This window comes from Hydra viridissima, unplaced genomic scaffold, assembly GCF_058129835.1.
Source record: "Hydra viridissima isolate aposymbiotic clone 2 unplaced genomic scaffold, HvirCarnegie_v1 scaffold_4, whole genome shotgun sequence".
Lineage (NCBI taxonomy): Eukaryota > Metazoa > Cnidaria > Hydrozoa > Anthoathecata > Hydridae > Hydra > Hydra viridissima.
In genome coordinates this window covers 15,303,034-15,327,988 of record NW_028324303.1, presented here as the reverse complement: position 1 = coordinate 15,327,988, position 24,955 = coordinate 15,303,034, and the positions used below count along the sequence as shown (strand labels likewise).

The 24,955-nt window shown below is 34.9% G+C and overlaps 1 pseudogene; it reads right to left on the bottom strand.

Annotated features, from left to right (window-relative positions):
- Positions 1 to 18,316: 18,316 nt before the first annotated feature.
- On the bottom strand, positions 18,317 to 19,876 carry LOC149890083 (uncharacterized; annotated as a pseudogene).
- Between the last annotated feature and the right edge of the window lie 5,079 nt (positions 19,877 to 24,955).

Below are 24,955 nucleotides of genomic sequence, written 5' to 3'. Positions count from 1 at the left end.
TCAATGTCTGCAGTGATGGTGCTGGAACCGTCCGTTTTAATAAAAACGTTGCTTGCTGAGTCTGTTGAAAGATTGTCGAATTAAACGCTGAATTCGCTTCTGTTGAATTTGTCAATCAATTTTAAATGGACAAAATTTTTTAAATTCGATTTGCAATCACCAAAGGGTGTTGACGACGTCTTGAAAGCTGTTTCCCTCTTCACATTTTTTCAAGACGTAAAGACACAAGTGACCACTGTAAGACGTGTTTCCAAATTGAACCCTTTCGCTGTTGTAAAAGACGGGACTTTTTAAATAGTCGACGAGCTCGACGAGAGGGATTGGGCGTAAGAGTTAAAGCTGAACTTTTCATCCTCGTCTTAGTACCAACACACCCAATAAAGTTCTTCTGTGCTTGAATCCCTAATGTTGACAATCCCGTACTCTTTTTTCATTGCCTTTTTTGGCAATTCGTCTCTGACAAAAACTCCTCTAAATTTTTTTAATTTCAGTTTTTTTGCTGCCTTTATCAATTGAAAATTTGTTAAAGCCTCTTTTGGCAAAATAATTCCTTCCACATTGATTTTTTTGTTGCTCATTTTTTTTACTTTGTTAAATTTATTTTAAATTCTCTTGGACTCTGCCTACTGCTCTGGGGTTTGCTCTGCCTCCTGCTCTGCCTCTAGGGTTTGTTCTTGTAAATTTTTTAAATCAGTTTGTAGATCTGTGTCTTCTGGACCGAAAAACTTCCAGTAGTTGATCAAGTTAAATCTGTTTTTGTAATGTCCATAAGCCAGCGTGTGAATTCCATCTTCCAAAATGATTCTTTTGTCGTCGGCGGCGCTGAGAGAGACTTTGTTAATTTCTTCTGTGTAAGTTTCGTGTAAATGGGATCTGATCACGCTCATTTTACTTACCTTTTCTTTTTTAGTTTTGAGACAGTCTTTGTAATCGTCGTGGGTGATGTATTTTTTAACCACATTTTTTTTTTTTTTTCACTGCTTTGCATTTTTTGTGCTCTTCTTTATGGATTTTGTAAGAGTACAATTTCGACCGCAGACCGACAAAATTTTCAATTTGCTTTCCTACGGTTTTGTCTTTGAACATCCCAATGACTTTTTTGTTTTCGCCAACTTTCAACCCAATGCTTTGAATGACGGGATGGTTTTTATCGAAATCAATTGTGTCGAATTTGCTTTCCACATCCTCGGTAATGTCTTTGTAAAAATCGTCCGTTTTGATTTCATAAATCAAGGAGTCCGTGTCCGTTATCAGCAATTTTGCTTGATCATATTACATTTTCTTGATGTAGTCGTAGTGGAATTCAAACATCAAAGTCTTGCTTAAATCCAAGATGCACATTCCCAAATAAATCGGTTTGTTGTAAAATAACTTTGTTCTTTTCATGTGAACGGCGATTAAATTTTCATCGAAAATCGTGTGTCGGACGTAATTTGGTTTGGACGACAATTTAGTAGCTTCTTCCCTTTTTGTAACCAGTCTCACGTCCACTCGCGTTTCAATGTTTTCCATGGTTTTTCCAAAGAAAGAATCGTTCATCAGCTTGAAAAAATTCTTCTCAAAGTTGTTTGTGGCTTTTGCTCTTAAATTGGTGTTGAGGTCTATGTATTTTTTCATCCAAGGGCTTTCTTCAAATTTAATACCTCGATGTATTTTTGTAATGACAAGCCCCATTCGTTTACACAGTTTAAGGTTTTCATGGTGAATGACGTATTTTTCTTTGTTGTTTAAATTTGGAATGAGTTTTTCCACTTTTTCAATGGTCATTCTTTCCGGAGCCAAAGGGTAATCGTTCTGTTTGTCGTGAAGACTTTCTGGATAATCCAAATCGACTTCCAATATGCACGGAATCGATTCCCAATCGGAAAGTTCATCAGCAGTCATTCATTCGAAACCGTGAGTGGGAAGAGGTTTGCTCATGGCCCATCCGTATAAGTTGTTGGCGTCCAAGTATTGAATGAAGGTCGACTCTTTGTAGGGGTCAAAAGAATCTCCCTTGTATTTGTTGTTTGATTTTCCAAGTCGGTTTGAAATCATGCTGATTCCTCCGCGGATTTCTTTTTAAACATAAGCAGCATGTCAGGATCGCTTAACAACTCCAATTTTATTTTTGTCATTTTTAGAAGGGCGTTACAAGACAGTCCGGGAGAAGTGTAATACCAAGCGGGATCGAGTTGGTAATTTTTTACGCAAACGTTTCTGAAATTTTCAAAGACATCCGCAAGAATCAAAACGTTTAACATGTTGCACAAACCGTGATAATCTCTGAACGTTTTACAACCAAATTCGTTCCAAACCGTTTTGGCGTGTGAATAATCCGCATCGCTTATTCCTTTATCGTTGAGTTTTGAGAAGAATGCTTCTATTGGAGGCAATTGAGTTTCAGAAAACTTTTCAATCGAGTCCATCCAATCATAAGAGTAAACACCTTTTCTCAGTAACAAATCTCGTTTTTCTCCACTATATATTAAATTAAGGTTTCTACACATTTCATCTCCTTTTTTATATCTTCTATAAGCACAATCTTTACAATTTGTTTTACATTTGCATCCATTCCCTTTTTTATCTTGACAGTTTTCCTTGCATGTCTTTGCATCTAACCTAGCACATTCATTACACAAATCTTTAACAAGTTTGTCTGCCAAATCTTTTAATAAACTTTCCATGAATCTGAAGCTGTCGATAAATCTTAATTCTCGTTTAATGTCTATAGTCTTTCAATCTTTTTCAAGTTCACCCATTTTTGTTTCTTTTGTAAAGCTGATGTACTTTTCCTCGTAGTTTGGGATGCAGCTTATTTTTCCACCAGACAATTTCTTGAAGAACAGGTGGCTGTCGTTACCTGATAAGTTGTGAAATACAACAGGGAAGAATTTTGGAATTTTTTAATCCAAATTACATTTTTTATGAGCAGCTCCTCGGTACTTTCCTGTCAAATGGCAGTGGTCTTGCACTTTGCCATCTTTGAGATCTTCTTCGCAAATGTGGCACACTTTTGAAGAATTGAAATTATTTTTATCCTCATTGGTTATGATCATCTTTTTTGGGAATTTTCTCTTTTTTAAATTTCAGTAATGTCTTTTTCGAGCATCTCCACAAATTTTTTTGCAACATCGTCCGTTTCTCTCGTTGCGGTAAAAGTCACCGGATTTCCTTTGTAAACGGTTTCGTCAAAGCATTTTGTAAAATAACAGAACGAACTCGGAGTGTGTTTTTGGTACTGTTTTGTGTAAGACTGATTGGGGTTAGGGACGCAAGTGTTGATTGGCGTAATGAAACTTTCAAAATCTGCGTAAACGACAAACGGAACCCTCATTGACCTGTTTTTGTTTTTAAACTGAATGGTTGTTCCTTTTTTTGGAAGTTCGATTCTTACCGAGCTGTTTTCTTTGCAATAAGACGAATGTTAGGAAAGATCTTTCTCGCTATTCATCCCATGCAAACAATTTCCGCAAATATTTTTTGCCGTGATGTGTGGATGACTGCGATGAGATCAATCGACTTAGATTTTTGATCAGACAATAATTATTTGTTTTTTCGTCTGAAATGAGCAGCAAATCTATTTCATGTTTTCTATTCAAACATTTCGATATTCGTTAAGGGTAAATGGATTTATTTTCGTACCCAAAAACGTTAATGCTGATTTCTGGATTATTTTTTTCAAATTTTTTGATTTGATCAAGTTTGACTGGAAATTCAATCCCTTCCCAATTTAACTCTTTCGATTTTTTAATCAACTCTTTGTCAATTCTTTCACCGTGTTTTTCCTTCATGTTTAAAAACCTTGAGACGCACCATTTGAAACATTCTTTGTCTTCGTTGACCATATTGATGATTGCTTTTTTTCTCTCCAAAAAATCGTCGAGAGGAATGTATGACCTCGCGCTTATTGCATTGTAATCAATCAAGTTAATGTCCATTTTGAAGATGGTAGACACTCTGCAATGCGAACCCATTTTGTTGTATTTGACCATGTTTTCAAGGATTTCATCTTTTGCTGTGTCGTAAAATTCTCCCAAATCCGTCGAATACAAGATAATTCCAGATTTTGACGAAAAAGGGACAGTTCGAGACACTTCATCTCCAGTCGTAATGCTCACACTCGTCATCTCGTAAATTAAAACAATGTACGCTTTTTTATTTTTATTTTCTTGAAGAATTTTTACCGCACCGTCTTTTGCCGAGTCTAAAAAGGCAGAAATGTCATGATGATTTCCTTTGACTTGATGCGAAAATTGTTTGGCAACATGTCTTAACGCGTGATCGGTCAATTGAAAATCAATTTGTGATCTGACAGGACGCGGAGCGGGAACCGGTATTTGGACAACATTTCTTACAGCTGTTGCCAACCGTGAAAATAATCCAGGGCGTGGTGCGGGAACCGGTTTTTGGACAATCGGATGAGGAACCTGTCTGTAGAATATCATCGACTTTATTTTTTTTTCAACTCCGTCTCTTGCGTCTCTCACTTTTTTCTTCACCGCCTCTGGGACGTATTGATCAATTGATTCAAGTACACTGTTAAAACTGTCGACAACAGTATTTCTTGCAGCTGTCGTCAACCTTGAAAATAAATCAGAAGTCGGTCGCGGTGTAGGCACTGGTCTCGAAACGGGACTTTGAACAATTGATCGCGGAGTGGGAACCAGTTTTTGAACAATTTGTCGCGGCGCAGGCACTGGTCTCGAAACGGGACTTTGAACAATTGATCGCGGAGCGGGAACTGGTTTTTAAACAATTGATCGCGGTGCAGTAACGGGACTTTAACAATTGGTCGCGGTGTAGGAACCGGTCTTTGATTAGCCCATGAAAGTATGCTCCTTTGAGATGATGAGGCTTTTAATTATTTCACAGGATCAGCCTTTTGCATCTTTGAATAATTTTTTATTTTTTGGACTTTGGCGATTTCTTGCAATTTTTTAACGTTTCGTTTTCCATTTTTATTATACCAAGAAAATTATTTAACTCAAAATCAATTTTTTTCATTTTATTATATCAAGAAACTTTAACTTTTTCATGTTAAAAAAATTTTTAGACTTTGCCATTTTTTTCATGTTTTTTCGACTTTCTCGTTTTTACGGTTTTCGAGTTTTTCAGAATTTAAAATTTCAATCTTAATTCCATTGTCCATTTTTCCATCTCGAAGCTCCAAATACCTCCATCTGTGCCCCGTTTTTTTCATCGCTTTGTAAAGGGATTCTTATCCAACAACCTCCCCAGTGTCAATGTTGGTTGTTTTCACAGTCACAGGTTTTTTTCGAATTAAACCAAGTCTCTCGTATTTTTGGTCGATCGGTTTTTTCACATTTTCTTGTTTCACTTTTTCCGTTTTCACCTTTTCCGTTTTCACCTTTTCCGTTTTCACTTCTTTTTTTGGTCGACCTACAGGTCTGTCTTCTTTTGCACCTTCCAAAAGCAAATCTTTGCTGATCAGATTGTTCTCAACCGCAATCATCATTAAAGTCAACAAATTGTTTGAAGTTTTTGTGACTCCATTTTCCCTCAGCAATTTTTTCAGATAATTTTTTGTGAATCTCATGTTTTTATTTTTAAAAAGAAAAAAATTTTGTTTAATTCATTTTTGTCAAGATTTTTTCTTAAAGAATCTAATAAACAGCATTCATGATTGTTCCGTCTGAAACAAACTTAATCATTTTGTCGGAAATGACCGCTGTGATTATAACGGTGTTATCTAGCGTTGCTGTTCAAAATTTAAGGTTCACAACCAATTCGGCCGTTTTAGAAACAACTCTTTCTTTTTGCTTGCTGATATCGACAAAGAACAATGTATACAAATTTTTATATTCAAGCAGAGACAAACCAGATTGACAAACAAGTTCGTTTGTGTCGTAATATTTTTCATCAAAAGAGAACGCGTCAGAATGAGCCATGACAAGTTTTTTTTCTCCAAAATTCAAGTCGTAATTGTAATTTGGATACTTTATACCATTGTAAAAATTGTTAACATCGTAATGATCGAAAACGGCTGGATTTGCAGTTTGACTGGAAGGTCTGTTTGTCTGAAGTCCGAATACTATATATCTAGGAACGCTTTTGTCTGTGTTTCTTCCGAGAGTCCATGTAGATTCTGTAAGACCAGCTGGAATGATTTGTCTTTCTACTTTTTTTGCCTTATATGCCACTGGAACAGAAATTTTCTTCGCCATGAAATCCATAAATTTGGCTTTCTTCAAAATATCTAATTCAATTCTCGGCATAAAAAATCTTAATTTTTTAAGGTCGATCATTCCAGCAACAACAGTTCCAGCTCTATAAATGGCATCGTCGTATTCTTTCTTTGCAAAGGTGATGGTGTGTCTGAATCCATAAACAACTTTGTCATAAGTTTCACAAAATTCAAAAATATGTTTTAAAGGTATCCTTAACGAAAAAGATTCAATGGATGTGGTGTCTATAAACAAGTGGTCTCGTCTGACGTTGAATCCTGTGGTTCCAGTTGCGTTTGAAGTATCTTTGTACCACATTTGCTTCAAACCATCTGCAAGCTTAAACCATAAGGGTATTTTAACAATCCAAGCATGATTGTTCCTTTACCTGGATACATGACTCTTTCCACTTGTTGTCCTGATAAGTCATAAGTGACGTCGCTGAACAAATACATTATGGCGTTGTTCACCAAGGCAATGTTGTCTGTTGCTGTGTGAGCAGTTCCGTCAGCTTTTTTCAGAACTCCTTCGACGAGGATATAAGCCTCTGACGGAAGTGTCCGCACAGACTGGCAATCAATCTCAAAAGAGATCGATCCTGAAGTATTTAAATCGAGATTTGTTGGAAGGTACTCGAAATAATCAATTTTTTCAATGCCGGTGTCATACTCTGGCATTTCGTCAACTCTTAATCTGTCGGTGTTTATCATTTTTTTAAATACGGGAAAAAAAATTTATATCATTTTGATCCGTGGAGAATTCACGCAATCAAAAGTCCACTCTCCATTTTGACGAGATCTTGAATTCTGGCTACATTCTTTTTCGTCATTTTCCTTTTTACTTGAATGGACGAACCAAACAATTTTTTATGCAGCTCTTCCATCGGAATAATAAGCACATACTGATCAACCTTTGCCGCTTCTTTCACAATCGTGTTGACCAATTGGTTAGTATTCACCGTCCCTGTCTTGGCGTAAACTCATTCAATCGCTTTCTTTCCTTTGTCAATGGTAACGTCTTTGGATGTCAATATGGCGGAAGAGGCCAATTCTTTTCCGGCAGACTTGGCTGCTGTGATCGCTTCTCTTCCAATTTCGCTTGCTGCCGCCTTTCTCAATAAGTGAAGAGACGATCTCGATGCGTTTGAAGCAATCATTCTCCTCAAAAAATTCTTAGCCGCTTCCATAATTCCTCCACCTCCAACTACGTTCTTTTTTATATATCTTCTTTTGTTAACAATGAGCATTTTTTTAAAATGAGAAAATTTTTTTTAAATCTATTGTGTTTTTACGACTCGATGTACTTTTGAATCGACTTGTATTCCCCTTTATTAATTTCCCCTTGTCTCAACAAAACATCACAAATCGCGAAGCTTCGTTTCTCGATGCGACATTTCCAGCATGCCATGCGGAGATGCTCAAGTTGAGTTTTTGCACAAGCGCATTCGGATTGCTCGGAAGTATGATCACTCCGTGACCTTTTTTTCCCTTCGTTTTAATTCTATTTCTGTCCCAAATGGGTGCAGTGATTGTAACATATTTTTCTATTCTCGAAGCTTTTGGTCTGTTTGGATTTGTATCAGATTTAATTGCCTAAGTGCTAATAAGATTTTTTTCATAATTTTCTATGTCCTCTTTTGTGTAAATGTTTTTATCAGGTTTGGATCTTGAAATAAGCTCCCAAAGACCTTTTGTTCTCGTATACGTTTCTCCACCAACAATGACATCGTTTTTATCGATGACAATTTTTTCTTTTCTAATGTACATTTTACCACCTTCTCCTGGGTGAATTCTAAACACTCTGTCTGAAGCAAATCGTTTGGATGCGTATTTGGACAAATATTCCGAAGCAGTATTTCCAACAATCATTCTTTCAGGGGGGTTTTCAACATTCATTATTTCAGGAGGCTTTTCAACAGTCTCTAAACTTTTAAAAGACGTCTCGCTTTCTGGATAAGTGAAAGCCAGTGGATTGTTGTCAACCGCTCTGTAAGGAATGCTCTTCAGCTCGTTTTTCACCTTTTCATTGCTCTCTATCTGAGGCTAAAAAAACTTGCTCAAATTAGTCTGATAATTTGTATCTGAAATGTTGTTGTTGATGCTCTCATTGTAAAGCTTTTCTCTATTAGCTATATAATTTTTAACAATCTTATCTCTCTTTATCGGATCTTTTATTTTAAAAAAAGACATTTTTAAAATGCGTAGAAAAAAAACTTAAAAACACGAACGAGTCTGCGTTTTTGTTTATTTCCCTTTTTAAACATGTTATTAAACGCTTGAATGGCGTCTTCTCTTCCTTTTTGGATTAACGACTCTTTGGTCAATTATTCAATGCTGCTTTTTGTCTTTGTTCGTATCTCCTCTGTCATGGTCTTAAATTTTTGAAGCTCGCTAAGAATTGATTCGCATTCAGAATCGCTCACAAAGCCATTCATGAGCGCTTTTGAAATGTGATCGCTAATGGTGTTCAATTTTAACTCTGAAAGAACTTTTAATTTTTCATGCTTTTCAGCTTTCGGCATTAGATTTTTGTTCTGTTGATTTCCGAAAATAGATAAAAGCCCCATTCCAATAGCAACACCCTCACACGCAATCGATACTGGAGCGGCTAAGATGGTTGACAAAAGTGCAATTCCTGTAATTCACAAAGCAATGCACACCGTTTGTAATCCATCATCTGTAAAACGAATAATCTTTGCAGCTCGATGGTACTTTTTGCTGAGATCCATTCTCTTTGTCTTTTCATCCTCCGTTTCTTTATGGATTTCGCTTATTTTTTGAAGTCGATAAATGTGTCCTTCATCTGATGGTGCTGTTGGAAGAGTTGGATAAATTTTATCTTTGTTTTTTATTATTAGTATAATCAAAAAGTTCGTATAATTCGTGTTTTAATATTCTTGCCAATAAATTATTTTATAGATATTCTTAACATTAATTTATGTACATATATGCTTAATAAAATAGATATTTTTAAATTTAGATCATTTAAATAATTAAAGCTATAATGCAAATTGACAAAGTTGCTATTAGATTGTTAATTAAGACTTGTCGTCGTAATCAGAAGTCTCCATCTGATGCTCACAAATTCATAACTACTGCCTGGGGTGAGGATGCAACTTCCATTCAAACAGTATACAAGTACTATCAAAAGTATTCTACATCAAACATAAGTGATTATAGTCAGTTTTCGGATGAATTGAGGTCAGGTAGACCCAGTACCTCAACAACTATAGACAACATTGAGATCTTTCAACAACTGCTTTATGAAGACAAATTTTTAACAATAGAGCAAATTTGTGATGTCTTAAACATTTCTTTTGGTTCAGTTTATTCAATAATCACCGAAAAATTGATGAAAAGATCAATTTATTCACAATGGATTCCATATGGCCTCACCCAAGCAAATCAACAAAATCGGGTTGAATTTGCGCATAAATTTCTGACCATCCTACAAGATGAATTGAATGTTGAACGACGTCTTATTGTTGTGGATGAGAAATGGATTTACCACAGATCGATCGGGTGCAAACGCAATAATCGCTTGGATTTCAAAGGGGGAAGAAGCTCCGAAACTATCAGGAGATCACAATTTAATGCAAAAAGTATGGCAATTAGCGCTATCTCATTTGATGGCAAGGCCTATGTTGAGGTACTCCCAAATGGAAAATCGGTCAATTCAGAAGTGTACATGCTTTTCCTATCAAATATGCATTCTAATTTTGTCAACAAAGGCATGAAAAGAGTAACATGGAACACAATGCTCCTTCAGCACGATAATGCCAGGCCACATGTGTCTGCTGCAGTCAGAGACTTTCTTACTGAGAAAAAAGTCACCCGTGTCATTCAACCTCCATATAGCCCCAACTTTAACTTGTTGGACAGATGTGCTTTCTCTTCATTTAAATTTTATCGCAAGGATTTGGATTTTCAGACAAAGAAAGAGGTTCAAGAAGCCATGGAGACAAACTTAAGGTGGTACTAAAGCATTAAAATCATAAAAAAAAAGGTTTTGGGATTTTTATTTCAATATATGTAGAATTCAATTCTGGTTTCAAATATGTATAACTTTGATATGTTTTTTAAATAATATTAAGATATATAAGGTTTTTAAAAAACATGGTAAAATTTTCTTCGCTTAGCAACGCCTTAGCAACGCCAAGCAAGATTTGGTTTTGTCCCAAAATCTTGTAATATATCCATGTTTTTAAACAGGGGGTCACATTGAATCTTCCAAAAAAGTTTTTTTGATAAAATGTCTTAAATCCATTAGCTAAAACCACATTATTTTCATTAAATTCTGCAATCATTAAAATCTGCAAGTTTCAAATTCTAAAGTGAAACAGACACCAACTACAAATACAATAATTGATTGTTTGGTGCTGTTCCTTATTTATTTATTTTATTTAGAACTATAAAAACATTTATTAAGTATATTAGTTGGTTTTTAAAGATAATCTTTAAAAGCTAAGAAAAAGATGAAGTTTAAAGGTAACATTCACAAAAAACAACAAGCTTGATGATAAAACCATGCAATTCGAAAAACCTTGTTCAAGTGAAAGAAAACTTAAAAACAAAAAATGCAGTTGTTCATTTAGTAACAATGATGATTAAAACATTCTAATAAACTTTTCGATTCTTCAGAATGAGCTTGTAAAATTTATTTTTTGTCTAAATGTAGGAAAACAGTAACTTCATCAAATAATTTCCAAAAGAGAAAGGGATTTTCGTATCTTTTATGTTTGAATTGCACAAATTGTGACTGGAAATATGAATTTGAAACCTCACAAAAAACAAATAAACTTACTTTAGGAAAAACTGTAAGTATCTAATGGTTATAGCTTTTCGTGAGATTGGTCAAGGTTATCAGGGAATCCGTACATTTGCAAACATTATGAACAAGCCAACACCATTATCATTTCCTGGATATCAATTAATAAATAATAAGTTGCATACTTTTTATAACGATGCAGCTTCAGAAAGCATGAGTAATGCAGCTTTAAAAACAAAGAGTTTACTTGCTACCAATACATTTGATAATAGCATTACAAATTGCCAGGTCTCAGTTGATGGTACATGACAAAAACGGCAAAAGTTGATGGTACATGGCAAAAATTCGTCGATGAACGGTGTTGTAACTATAATTTCAAGGGAAAATGGAAAGTGTTTAGACTTAGCAGTTTTATCCAAATATTGCAAAAGATGTGCCATGTAGAAAGGGAAAAAAAAACCAGGGTTCCTGAACTGGCAAACAAATCATATCTGCCAAGCAAATCACAAAAAATCTTCAGGTTCTATGGAGGTTGCTGGTGCTATTTTAATGTTTTCTCGATCAATAAAAAATTATGGTTTGCGTTACACTTCATATATTCGTGATGGTGACACTTCATCTTTTAATGATGTCAAGTCTTCTAAACCATATGGCGAAGAGATAACAATTGAAAAATTAGAATGTGTTGGCCACGTTCAGAAGCGATTAGGTACACGATGCCGCAGTTTGCTTCAAAGTATGAAGGGAAAAATACTAAGTGATGGAAAAAAATTAAATGCGGCAGGAAGATTGACAGATAACGTTATAAATAAACTTCAGAATTATTATGGAATGGCAATTAGGCAGAATAAACTATTATACCCAATGAAGAAATCTGTTTGGGCTGTGTTATTTCATAATAGTAGTATAAGTAATCCCATCGAACGCCATCAATTCTTCCCTCAATCGAAAAACAGCTGGTGCTTGTGGCCAACAGATAGGTTTAATAATCAAAACAAATATAAACCCACATTGAATATACGATTGTCAATCAAAGCTGTTCTTCTCCCAATTTTTCATGATCTTTCAAGTGATGACTTACTTTCCAAATGTTTACACGGACAAACCCAAAACAACAATGAAGCTTTAAATTCTATAATATGGAAAAAATGCCCCAAAAATATTTTTGTTGGAAAAAAAGTTTTGCAGATTGGAGTTTCATCTGCAATACTACAGTTTAATGAAGGTGCTACTGGTATTTACAAAGTTTTTGAACGTTTAAAAATTCCTGTGGGACAATTTATGAATAAAGGATTTATTAAAAAAAAATAGTGAACGAATCAGAAATATGAGGAGAAAATCATTAAAAAAAGGAATACAACAAAGAAAAATCCTTAAAAGCATAAGAAAAGGTTACATAGACATTGAAAATGAATCAGAAAAACAACCAGTTTATTCCATTGGTGGTTGGTAGTTGACTGGGAAAGTTTATTGTTTTTAAAACGTGTTTTTTGCCATTTGAAAATTCACAATATACACGATTACGCAGAATTAAATATCTCAAGATCTAAAGGTGCAATTACAATGAAATTTTCAGGATATATTCATTACATTCATATGCAGGAGTTGTACTAGAATTAGGTTCTAATACAAAATAGTTCATGAAATAATGTCTGATATGTCCCCCCACCACCACCACCTGGCACCCGCAGCTGGTTCAATATGGTAAAATTGCCTTTACTCCTAAACTATATGGATACAGTAGATGATTCTAGTACAACTCCTACATCAATATGGGACCAATGTTATTGTAAAGTTTTGGAGCAAATAAATGACCCTATCTTGAGATATTGCATTCTGCGTATTTTTCTTTTTATGTGTTTTTAGATTTGGGTAAGCGAGGCAAAAAAAAATTTTTTTTGTTACAAATTATCTCAAAATTTGTATATATTAGTTATTTATATATAAAACTTCTTATTTGAAATTTTTTAATACCGTATTTAACATTTTAATAATAGCTTTAGTACCACCTTAAGGTCACATTCTCATGATCATATGCAACGGCAACTGGAAAAACTGAAAACAGATTTAAATGAGATTATTTTGAAGCATGGTGCCTACTTATGATCCACTCTTAATTTAATTGTTCTATGCTAATTCTTTGTTATAAAAAAAATTGATTATATGAACTTTTTGATTGACCCTAGTATTTCCATCTTTTTAACAAATTCATGATTTTTTTAATTGGAATCGATAAGATTAGTTTTACAAAGTTTTTCTCTTTTTTTAATGGTGACGTCACGTGAACTGTAATTGTGTATGGTCATGACGATTTCATCCACAGACTCTGAAAAAATAACATCGTTTTTGTAATAATCCAATTGATCATTTATTTTGTTCATTAAAGTGATAACAGCATTACCACTTTCTAATTTTAGACCGATAGACAACGATATTTGTGTGTGTGATAAATGACCAATTTTAATGTCTTGTTGAGCAGAAATCTCATGCTGCCCATTGACGTTAAAACAGGTTGGATGACTCAATTTTTTTATTGACCACAATAATGTTTTTTGGATTTTTTTGTTCCAACTCTTTAATTCTTTCCTCCAAATGGTCCAAATGCAATTTCAAACTTTGGTCTTCTACTGAGGCAATGTTTTTATACAACTTATGAGGGACTTGCATTTTTTGACGTGACTTCTTTGTTTTTCAAAAAGAAAACAAAAGAAGAAAAGTGCGTCAATGAAAATAAAATGCTTGTGAAAGCAAATCATTTGGAATACAAACAAAATTATAAAAACATTGCCTCAGTAGAAGACCAAAGTTTGAAATTGCATTTGGACCATTTGGAGGAAAGAATTAAAGAGTTGGAACAAAAAAATCCAAAAAACATTATTGTGGTCAATAAAAAAATTGAGTCATCCAACCTGTTTTAACGTCAATGGGCAGCATGAGATTTCTGCTCAACAAGACATTAAAATTGGTCATTTATCACACACACAAATATCGTTGTCTATCGGTCTAAAATTAGAAAGTGGTAATGCTGTTATCACTTTAATGAACAAAATAAATGATCAATTGGATTATTACAAAAACGATGTTATTTTTTCAGAGTCTGTGGATGAAATCGTCATGACCATACACAATTACAGTTCACGTGACGTCACCATTAAAAAAAGAGAAAAACTTTGTAAAACTAATCTTTATAAAGAAAAGAAAATTATTTATATCATTTTTTCAAACGCATCAATTCTTTATGGTCCAACTAGGAGTTAAACGAGTCTGAATATCCTTGCCATTTAACTAATGATTTGCTCTTTGTTTTTCGAATTATTTTTTCAATTCTAAATATCTCTTGATTTGTCTTTTGCATTTCCTGCTCGTAAAAAGTGCCTTGAATTTCTTCACCGTTGGCGTCGGTGACTTTGTACGTGGGCGGATCTGTGTACTGAATTTTTGACACTGTGAAAACCTCCTCAGTCCATCTCGGCGTGTACCCTTTTTCAAAATTGGACTTCTTTTTTGTGATCCTCACTTTTTCACCCATTGGAAATTTTGGTTCTGGTCTTTCTGTTTGCACCTTTCCATTCCGGTTCACCAGACCTTATTTTTATTCTTTTCTTCGCTGGCTTCAACTGGAGTCATTTTGATAGAAGAGTGGTTTGTATTGTTGTAATTTTTCACTATTTCATCTAAAACGTCAATGTATTTATTAGAGTTGTTGGCTGAAAAGTATTTGAACATTTTTTCTTTCATCGTTCTGTTCCATCGTTCAACGACGCAACTTTTTACTTCGTTTTCGGTGGAATACAATTGCATGGCCAACGCTTTCACGTGTTTGTTATAAATGTCTTTTCTTTTGTCCACCCACATTTTGATGCACTTTCTTTTTTTAAAGATTTTACTGAAAGCTCCAGACACATCAAGACCCGTTTTGCTTTTAAAGGAACGATCCATCCATACTTTGAAAAAACCTCAATGACCATGAGCAAATATTTTACTCCGTTGTTGAATTTTGAAAAAGAGCGCATGTCGACCAAATCTGCAGCCCATATTTCATCGACGTCATTCACAAACACTTTTTTTCTTTTGAAATGATGAATCACTGGTTTGTGAAGCTCCTCTGCAAGCTGATCCGTCCATTTCAGACGACTCTCGGGAATTTTTTTTTTTTTTCGTGACACCCAGTCCGAATTTGGCTTTGGCTTTGATGATGGGAGTAATTAGTTTTCTTTCGTTAATTTCTTTTTGAGTGGGATTTGGAATGGAGTTCATTTCTTCAAGCATCATTTGATCTGCCAAATTTTTGTTTTGTATGTCGTTGAAGTATTTATAAGCCAGGCCGTGATGGTATGCTGCATTGTCCACTCTGTCCACCGGTTTGCTCCACTCCTGATACATGTCGGTAGAGGTAAGCCTTTTGTCCAAGTTTGTGCCAGGTCCTGCAAAATTCTTTCCTGGAATGTGCATTTCTTCTGGGAATTTCGCCCACGGCAGTTTGATTTTTTTTGAAAATTTGTTGATCGATTCAACCAAGTCTCCCCCTTTTTGAAATGATTCATGCGAAGGAACAAACTTGCTTTTTTGTCGTTCCTCACAAGTTCCTTTGATCATATTTCTGTTATTTTTTGAGACTTAGTTTCTCAAATGGATCGTTTCTGTTTTCCTTTTACATTTGACGCAGTACATTTTTATTTAAAAAAAAAAATATTTTAAATAAAAATGGAAGTTATTGATTCGTCATGGAATATTGGAAAGAGCAAAAGAAACAACAACAAGTTTCTGCCGAGAAGCATTTGAGGAATCATCGTCAGAAAGTCAGGTTGTGGAAAAAAAACTTTGCTTCTGAATTTGCTTTTAAGACCTGGATGGTTGGATTACAACCATTTACAAGTTTTTGGAAAATCTCTTTTCCAACCAGAGTACAAAATACTGAAAAGTTCGTTCGAGAGGAATTTACCAAAAGAGGTTATTTTCGATTTGTTCAAGGTACAAAGTGAAATCGAAAAATTGAATTTAAACCCTGAATGTGTTATTAATGACCTTTCAAAAAATTATGTAGACAAAGAGAACATGGAGTGTCAGTTTTTCGAAACAGCTGACGACGTGCCTGAACCTGAAGATCTCGACTCAACCAAAAACAATTTGATGACCTTTGACGATTTGCAATTAACCAAACAAAACAAGTGCGAAAAATATTACATTCGACGAAGACATTCCAACGTGGACTGCTTTTACCTGGCTCAAAATTATTTCATGCTCCCCAGACAAACCATCAGAGAAAATGCTTATTTTATTTGTCTGTTTCCTCAAGATTCAAAAAAGGTAGACCACATTTATCGAGACCACGTTTCGAGCGACATGGGAAAAGAAGAGTTTAAAAAGTTTTGCAGACATTGCTGGTCTGAGCCTCACGGATTTGCGGTTATTGATTTTTCATCAAAAAAGTACGATGGAAAATATCGAAGCGGATTTGATAATTTTTATTTTCCAAAAGAGACAATTAAAAAAAAATGGCGCGTATTAAAAATGTCAGGCATATTCATCGACGTGGATGGAAATTCCGACGTAATCATAACAAATTTTTTGGACAAAGTCGTTTTTGAAAAAGGAAAAAGTTACGAAATGGCTTTTCTCGGTCTAGAAACGTACAACAGCTTTCCAAACATCACCAGCAAAAACATTTCTTTCAGGTACAGCATGAACAACGGAGCCAATTGGGAAAACATCGCCATTCCAGAAGGGAGTTACGACATCATCGACATTAACAATTACTTGCAAAAGTCCGTCTCAAACACAATAAAAAGTTACGCGTCTCAAAGTGCAAGTTGCGTCACTGCAAATAAAATCAGATATTCCCCTGAAAACGTCAAAATCGGATCCAATTCTAGCACTTTAAAATCAACCAATAAACTTCGTTTGAATTATTTGATGGACTTGAACGTGGAAAACAGCATCGCGTCAGTTTTGGGATTCACAAAAAGACAATTGGATTCCATTTCTGAATACGAGTCCGACGACATTGTTAGAATTTCAAGCGTCAACACGATCAGAATCATCAACAACGTCATCGGGTCAGCATACATTAATGATTCTCAAATAAATTGCATCTACTCCTTTTACCCAGATGTGGGTCCAGGTTTTAAAATCATCGAAAGACCCACCCATTTGGTTTATCTCCCTGTCAAAGTGCTCGAAATTTCCACGATGATCACTCGCATCATCGATCAAAATGGAAATTTAATTGACTTTTGAGGGGAAGACATCACGATATGATATCACATTCCAGAAGTGAAATAAATATTATTCCAGCATTAAAAAAATGAACAGATATATCAGTGTCAAACTAAATGTGTCTCAGGGGCAAGTCAACAAAATAAAAAATCTATTGATGGAAGGCAAGCCAGTGAGCATCAGGGTTTCAAAAGAAGATTTTAACGGAAATGACGTTTTACTTGTGACGGAGAGTCAACATCAAAAAATTGTGGACGCTCTACGTCGAGGAGTGGGAGTGACCATTAAAATGAGCAAAACTCAGGTGGAGTACAACTCAAAAGTGAAAGGAGGATTTATTGGTGCTCTTTTGCCTTCATTGGGCATGCTTGCAGCGCGAGCTGCTCCCGTGGTTGCCACTGGTCTATTGAGTGGAGCTACCTCTTCGCTTGGGTCCACTGTGATCGACAAAATTTTAGGAAGAGGTGTTGTATTCGTCAAAAGAAATGGAAAAATGGGAACTCACAGAGGTAACTGACTGTTTTTAACGCCGTGAGTGAAAGGAAGCTCAGTCAGAGATGGATTTTATGTAAAAAGCGGGAAAGAATACGAATCTATCGGCTCCGGATTGCATCTCGGACCAAACTCCCCATTCTCAAACGTCCCCTTTTTAAATTTAATTTTGTGAAAATTTTGACTTAAAGAAATTCTTGGCATATTAAAAATGAATTCCATTGAAACTCCGAGAATTAAAGTGCCTCAAGATCCCATTCAAATTTTAAAAAATAAAGGAGTCAAATGGCGAGAGAGAAATTTACAAATCAATCATCGAAACAAAAAAAGAATAAGACGAAAGAAAAAAAGAACTTTTTCGTGCAGGAAAATTTAAACACCTTTACAAAAACTAAAATTTTTCATTACGCGTTCTTACGTTATGAAAAAAAATTTATTCGAAAAAATGTTTTTTACCGCGAGGAAGAAAAAAATGATTTTGTCCCAGAACTCCCTATTCCTAGTAGTTATGACTTGTTAATAATTCTTTTATATATGTAGCATGCACTAATTTATGTCTTCGTCACCAGAATCATCTGTTAGACTCAAATCAGTTGCCTCCTCGTCACCTTCAAGAGCAAGATAATAGGGATGATGGACAGGTGGTATGAATTGTATTAGCTCAAAAAGATCACTTAGCTTTTCTCTTGTGAGTTTACTACCATTGGGGTACAAGGGGTCAAGTTCAACATTGATAGTGGAAGATGAACGAAAACTAATACCCTTTTGTTTGGATTTGTATGTGCACCTAGTGTACCTTCTTTCATTTTTTCTTTTGCCTTTTCAGCCATATCTTGATGAATAATAAGGTCCCTCCTAACAGTGTTCTTTTATTCACCCTCTGAAAGACACCTAATTTTATTGTTAAATAGATCACATTTTTGACATGTATCTGAATGCGGATGGTGAAAATTTAAATTGAATTTTGTGTTGAATATGCGTCGAAATACAAAAATTAAAAGTGGAATGCGATCATTTTCATTGCAATTGCAAACATATTTCTCGTACATCGTTGACATTCGTAAAGTTGGAGGCAAATAATTTCTGTACTGGTTGTCTTTTCTGTTATAGTGAGATTGTTACGTTGGAAATAAGCGAATAAATCTTTGAAGATATTCTGTGTCTTCATCACTACTTTTATTTTGTGGAGCCGATTTTCCCCTGCGATCTTCAATAGGTGTATCATCTGTTTTTTTCCTTGCTAAAATATTTGTTATTGTACCATCAGGAATCTGCAATGTCTTTGAAGTAAGTTTTGAAAATCTTTTTAACATTTCCACAGTCATCAGTGAGTTTATAGGAACGACTATTTGCCCTACGGGAGTTATTTGATGCATTATACGTCCTGTGTTTTTCTTTTACATCAACAGAACCCATCACAAAGGCGTTTTTTAAATCCCAGTTCATGGTGTAAAAGTTAGACAAAATTTGATTACGGCGAGCAACTGTTATTTTACTGCTACACTCTAGATTGCAACCATAATCTTTGTTAATAAAAATCTTTGGTTCAACTACTTTGCCCTTTGATGTAACATATCCCTTCCCTGTTGACCTTTTCTGTTTCAAAATATTTCTTTTGTGTAGTTCTGGATGAGCAAATCGCTTTCGACTGTCTATGACTATGGGTTTCTCCATGTACGTCCTGGGAAAAGCTGTCGTCCTCTCCTACTTCTCCAACAAGGTTAACATTTGAATCTGCAATGAAAATGTTAGGTAAAAGATATTTTCTAACAAGAAAAGAATTCCTAACAAAACATACTAAATGGCCCTAGCTAGTCTAATGCTAGGCCTAACACCAATGTAAACAATCAGTCCTGGGCCATATCAGTAGGACTAAAAAAATTCTTTTATAAGCCTATTTAGTTTTAGACAAATTGTACATTGCTCCTGTCAGTATAGATATAGGTCTTGCGTTTTCTTCAACATATTGATCCCCAATACTTGAAACTGAAATAAAAAAGCGCATGTCAGTTTTGAAAAACTAGAAGAGGAAAACCTGCCTAAACAACATTGAGGCTAGAAACTATATTATTTGTATGATAAACTCAATGAAAAGTATATCTTGATGCTGTATCAATTATATACATACCTTCGCTAACATCATCCTCTAAAGAAGTGTTGTTATCTGCTTCTGAATCATCACAATCACTTTTCATCAGAAACTCTTCCAAATCTGAGCAGTTCGTTTTCGCCATGTTGGTTGTTGGATAGGCAACTTTTCCACAATTCAAACTTTATTTTTCTGTTAAAGTAAATATGATTATAGGTAGTAGCACTATATGGATGGGCTTTGGGGTTTGGGATTTTTTCCACAACAAACTACATACTCAATGTACAGTTTGCAGTGATTATCCAGAAAATTTCAAAAATGTGGGTTAGACCACTTTTCCGCTGAGCTCCTCATTTAATCGTTTTTTGAAATTCTTTAGTTCGGATTTACTTTCATCAGACCATAAAACTGATGTCCAAAAATCTATTCGTTTTGAAAAATACTTTTTTGCATTGACAAGGCGTTTTACTTTTTCTTCAAATGAAAGGTTTTTTGTTACACGAAACCCATAAAACCCTGTTTAGCGAATTCTATGTTATATTGTTTGTTTAGAAACGTTCAAGCTCAGTTTCTCTTTAACAGCTCTGGCAGAAATAACGGATTCTCGCTTTATTTCTCATACATTAACTTTATCTTCTCTAGATGTTGTTTTTGGTGGCTGGTTGGGACGTACTTTATTTTTCAAGCTTTCAGTTTTTTTATATCTTTGTATTATTGTTTGTACCGTTGCCTTGCTTTTATTGTATTTTTCAGCAATTTTTCTATACTTTAAACCACTTTCATGATCATCAACAATTATTTGCCGTACCTCAATACTAACTTCCTTGGTCTTAAGCATTTTGGAAAATATTTATAATAAAACAAAAGGAGTATTTGTTAAAATATTTTAGATTTTACTTCTGTGGTGAAGTCTAAGCGTCTGCGTATCGTTTCATTTTCTTATCGTTATCATTCCGATATGATATTGGAAAAAAAAAGTGTCATCGGAATAATTGGAAAAAAAGTATCAATTAAATGATGAGAGAACCGGTATGTACCGAGATTTAAACCAACTACAATACCGGTTAAAAATTTTTTAACGAAATTTTGTCCTAATCATTATGATGACAATTTTTTTCCAATATCATATCGGAATGATAGCAATACGGAAATGAACGATACGCAGACGTTTAGTGTAGCTAAAAAAAATTAAATAACTTACGAGCAAAAACAATCAAAAAAATTAACTTTTAGGACTAAATAAATCAATAGGTATGAATACTTATGTCGTATATAAAATAGAGATAAAAAAATCGAGGTCGATGTGTTTCGAAGTAAAGCTTCGACGTCACTAAAAGTCGTGTGTGAACGTGTTTTGAAATGGTTAAAAGTTGTATAAAATATAATTTGACGGTTTTCAAAATCGAATTACTTCAATTAAAGCATATTTTCGCGGTTTTCAAAATCGTAAAAAGTTGTATAAATTCTAACATGGCGTGTTTTAAAATTGTTTAAAATTTCTAACGGGTTTCAAATTCGCTTCCAAAAATTTAAATGTCTTCGAAATCGTTTAAGTAAACGAAACGAGTGCATACAAAAAGTAACGTCGTGAACGTCGCGTGACTTCATTCAGGTTTTAAGCTCAATGATTTCAAGTACAAGTTTAATGACTTCAACTCCAAGTTCCCCCCCCCCCCCCCGCTCCCGGATGACATTGTATCCTCAAACTAAAATTTTTATGGCTTTGTTTGTTCAATTGCATTAAGGTCAGTAGAAGTATATTTAACTAATATTTAATAAATTTATTTTATATTATACTTAATAGCTATTACCTCTGCTGCTGCCTTCCAGAATTCAGTCTCACCATCATCTTCAAGAAGCTCATGGGTGATCTCATCTGAGGCATTGATTATACATTGCTGGTTTGACATCCTGTCTGCTGTTGTAGGATGACTGACCTTCAACTTGTCAAAAATTTCATCCCTGACACCATAAACGCACAGTTGTTGGCATTTCAAGAAGGGGTGTAGCAGGCAGCCTACAGCATAAAGCATGATGTCACATCCTCCTCTTGGGAATCGTTTCTCGAGTAAAATGAGCTCAACCATGAAAGGACCTACTCCAGTGACACAGTTCTTTCTAATTTCTTTGTCCCTCAGAGAAGCATACCTATTCACAAGTTGAACAAGGCTGTCAATGCTCTTATCCATTGTAGTTTTCTTATCACTCGACATTGACTCAGAAATGATTCGGTATGTGGTCAGGAGTGGCAGAATGGTTGCAACCAGCTCAAATTCTTCATCCGTAGGAATGGGTGTGGTCCATTCCTTTTTGTCAGCCCTGAGAGCACACAGTGCACTTTGAAGTTGGTCGATGTCAAGGAGCATCATCTGGACAGAGTTCCATCTGGTAGCACAAGGAACAGTGATCTTTCTGTAGCGCACTGAAACATAAAACTTAAATAAAAATTTGCAAAAAACTTCGCATAAAATCGTAAACTCAAAAATATTTGTAAAAGTTTGATATAAAGTTGTAAACGTTCGTATTCTTATCTACTTAAAAAGTTAAAAATATTGCCATTCATTTCGAGGCACATCTTTTTCAACACCTCTTCAGCAAGAGGAGCGTGATGGACTCGGGCGGATATTGTCCTGCAAGCATCAGTAGCAGTCTTGATATCAGGCTTTTTGTTGACAGTCTTTTCCAGGGCCATGTTAAGCTTGTGGTCAATGCACGTGATTGAACCACTTTTAAGATCAGCGATAGTCTCTTGAATAGAAGCTTGGTCACACACAACAACCCGCTTCTTGACCATTTTGAGTGACTCAAAACTTTTAACCAAGTTGTCCAACTGAGTAGCAATTTTCTGACCAGTGTGCTTATCTGGAAATGGAATAACTCCAGCAGTTACTTTTCGTAGAACAAATTCCCTGGTGATGCAATAAAGAGTCATCGTCATAAGTAGGTTGTCAGAGCTGATTGCAACTCGGTCAAAATAAGGAAGCTCTTTGTCAAACATGCTCTTGATGGCCATCTGCAGATTCCTGTAGAGGAGAGGTAACTTGAAGCAAGCCATGCAGGCACCACTTTTAACCTTAAACCTCGAGTCAAAGTGGGCAAGCAGTCTTTGGAAAGGGATAGAGTCACACATGGAGAATGCCTGATTTTCAGTTGCAAGGTAAATCATGAGCTCCATGTCACCACGAAGTTGAGTGGTGCTCTGTGTTGGATAGCACAGATTCTTTCTGGTTTTTAGAACCTATTTTCTTTTCCTGTGACCAAAAAAAATTGTATACATTTGTTAAAATTGAATTAACTTCGGATACTGTTGTTTACATCAATAAAAGATCATATAAATTTGACATGATGTCGTATAATTTCGCTACGTCGCATCGTAACATGCATTATTTAACCAAGTTAACAGTGCCAACTGTTTCCAGTTCATCTTCTGGCTCTTCAACTTTGTCCTCCTTGGCAGCTTCTGTCTCATCTTGTATCTTTTGATTCTGACACATTTCGATGTATTCATCCTTATGGTTGGACCGCAGGAGACCACTCAGGATTGATGTTGACCAAGGTCTGGTTTTTAGGTCCTTCTTGCGGATATTGCACACACCATAGGCTTTATCTTCCCTGTATTCCTTCAGGAAGTACTGCCAAACCAGCGAGCGATGGGTCTTTGGCATATTTTTTCATAACCGTTTAACTGGATAACATAACCGGATTTCAACTTCGTTTAATTTAAGAAGCGTCGCCAATCTGACGGCTTTCAAAGTCGATCAAAAAATATACGAAGTTGAAAACCGTAACTCGATTGTTTTATCTCTAATAAATACGTCCTTGGTTGAATAAAATTAAGCATCTGATAAATAAGCATCGGTTTCAAATGGGTCGATTAATTAACTTAATCCGATTAAATAATCACGAAGAATCGTTAAAAAATTTTACGGATAAAAGTATGACAAAGAAGATAGCTAATCAAACATCTCGTTTTGTGTTCGGTATTGTTGTACCGTTATTGTGTTATAAGTTTAGTTTGTGTAAGCTTAATTGTTTATTTATATTCAAAAAAATCGAAAAGACTAGTTTTTTAGTTTAGAACTACCTTTAAATTTTTGATTAAAGAATCAATTAACAAACGCCATTTAGACCTGTGAAATGTCTCTGAATTGACCTTCAAGATCAAATCAATAGGAAAGCGGGCCATCTGTTTTGAAGAATGTGACTAAACCCAGATTTCGTTTCAATACCTATTTACCAAGACATCTTTCTGTGGCAAGTATTTATCGTTTAACTGAAACCCGCTTTGTTCGTTGTGAAGACCCTTTTATCAGATCAGCTCTTATTAACTAGTTGTCTGCGACTTATTCTCTCGATCATCAGGAGCTTAGAGTCTGGATCCTCTTAATGATTTCGGTTTCCGTCAAATCTACTCTTTTCCATCATGTATAGACTCAATTTCATTGTGCATAGGCTCGATTCCATCTTGTGAAGGAAGCAGAAAAAATCAGAACAATTTCTACACGACTACTTCATGGTGCAGTTCAGTAGATAAAACAGATTTAAACAGTAAATAGAAGCGATGTATTAACAAATCAAACATAAAACGTTAGGCGTTGTGTATTATATGCAAAAAAACCAAATCCCACAAATTATGGTCTGTTTTCTCTCAAAATGACAGCCGTGCTAAAGAAGAACTAAATATATCATTGTTCAAAATACTTTCCAGTTCACGTATTTAGGTTGATGAATAGACAATTATAACTGTTTTTAAAAATTTAAACTCTAGATTTATTTTCAATAGGTGTTAAAAATATAGAAACCACGCAGTGGTTAGTACTTTCCGTCATATTTTGAAATTTACATATAGCTGCACTTATACATTTACTGTGTATAGCTTAAAACGCAGTAAATGCATTAATGTAGCTTAAAACACGATGCGTGAGTGTCAGATGTCGCTTTTGAGGTTCATTTTTTTATCAACGTCTTATTCCTCAGTTAATTTATTCTCAGTTGTTCCTCAACCTTTGTTTGCTTATAACTCATTCATAGAAACTATTTACAAAATCTAATATATATATACATATCATTTACGAGATAAAAGGTAAAAAAAATTAAAAAATAAAATGAAATCCTAAGTTTAAGAGAAACCAAAATGTTATTGTTAAAAATCACAGTTGTGCTGTTGTTTTGGGAGATGTAAAACTTTAAAATACTTTTAAATGCTCTGATAGAGATCATTATA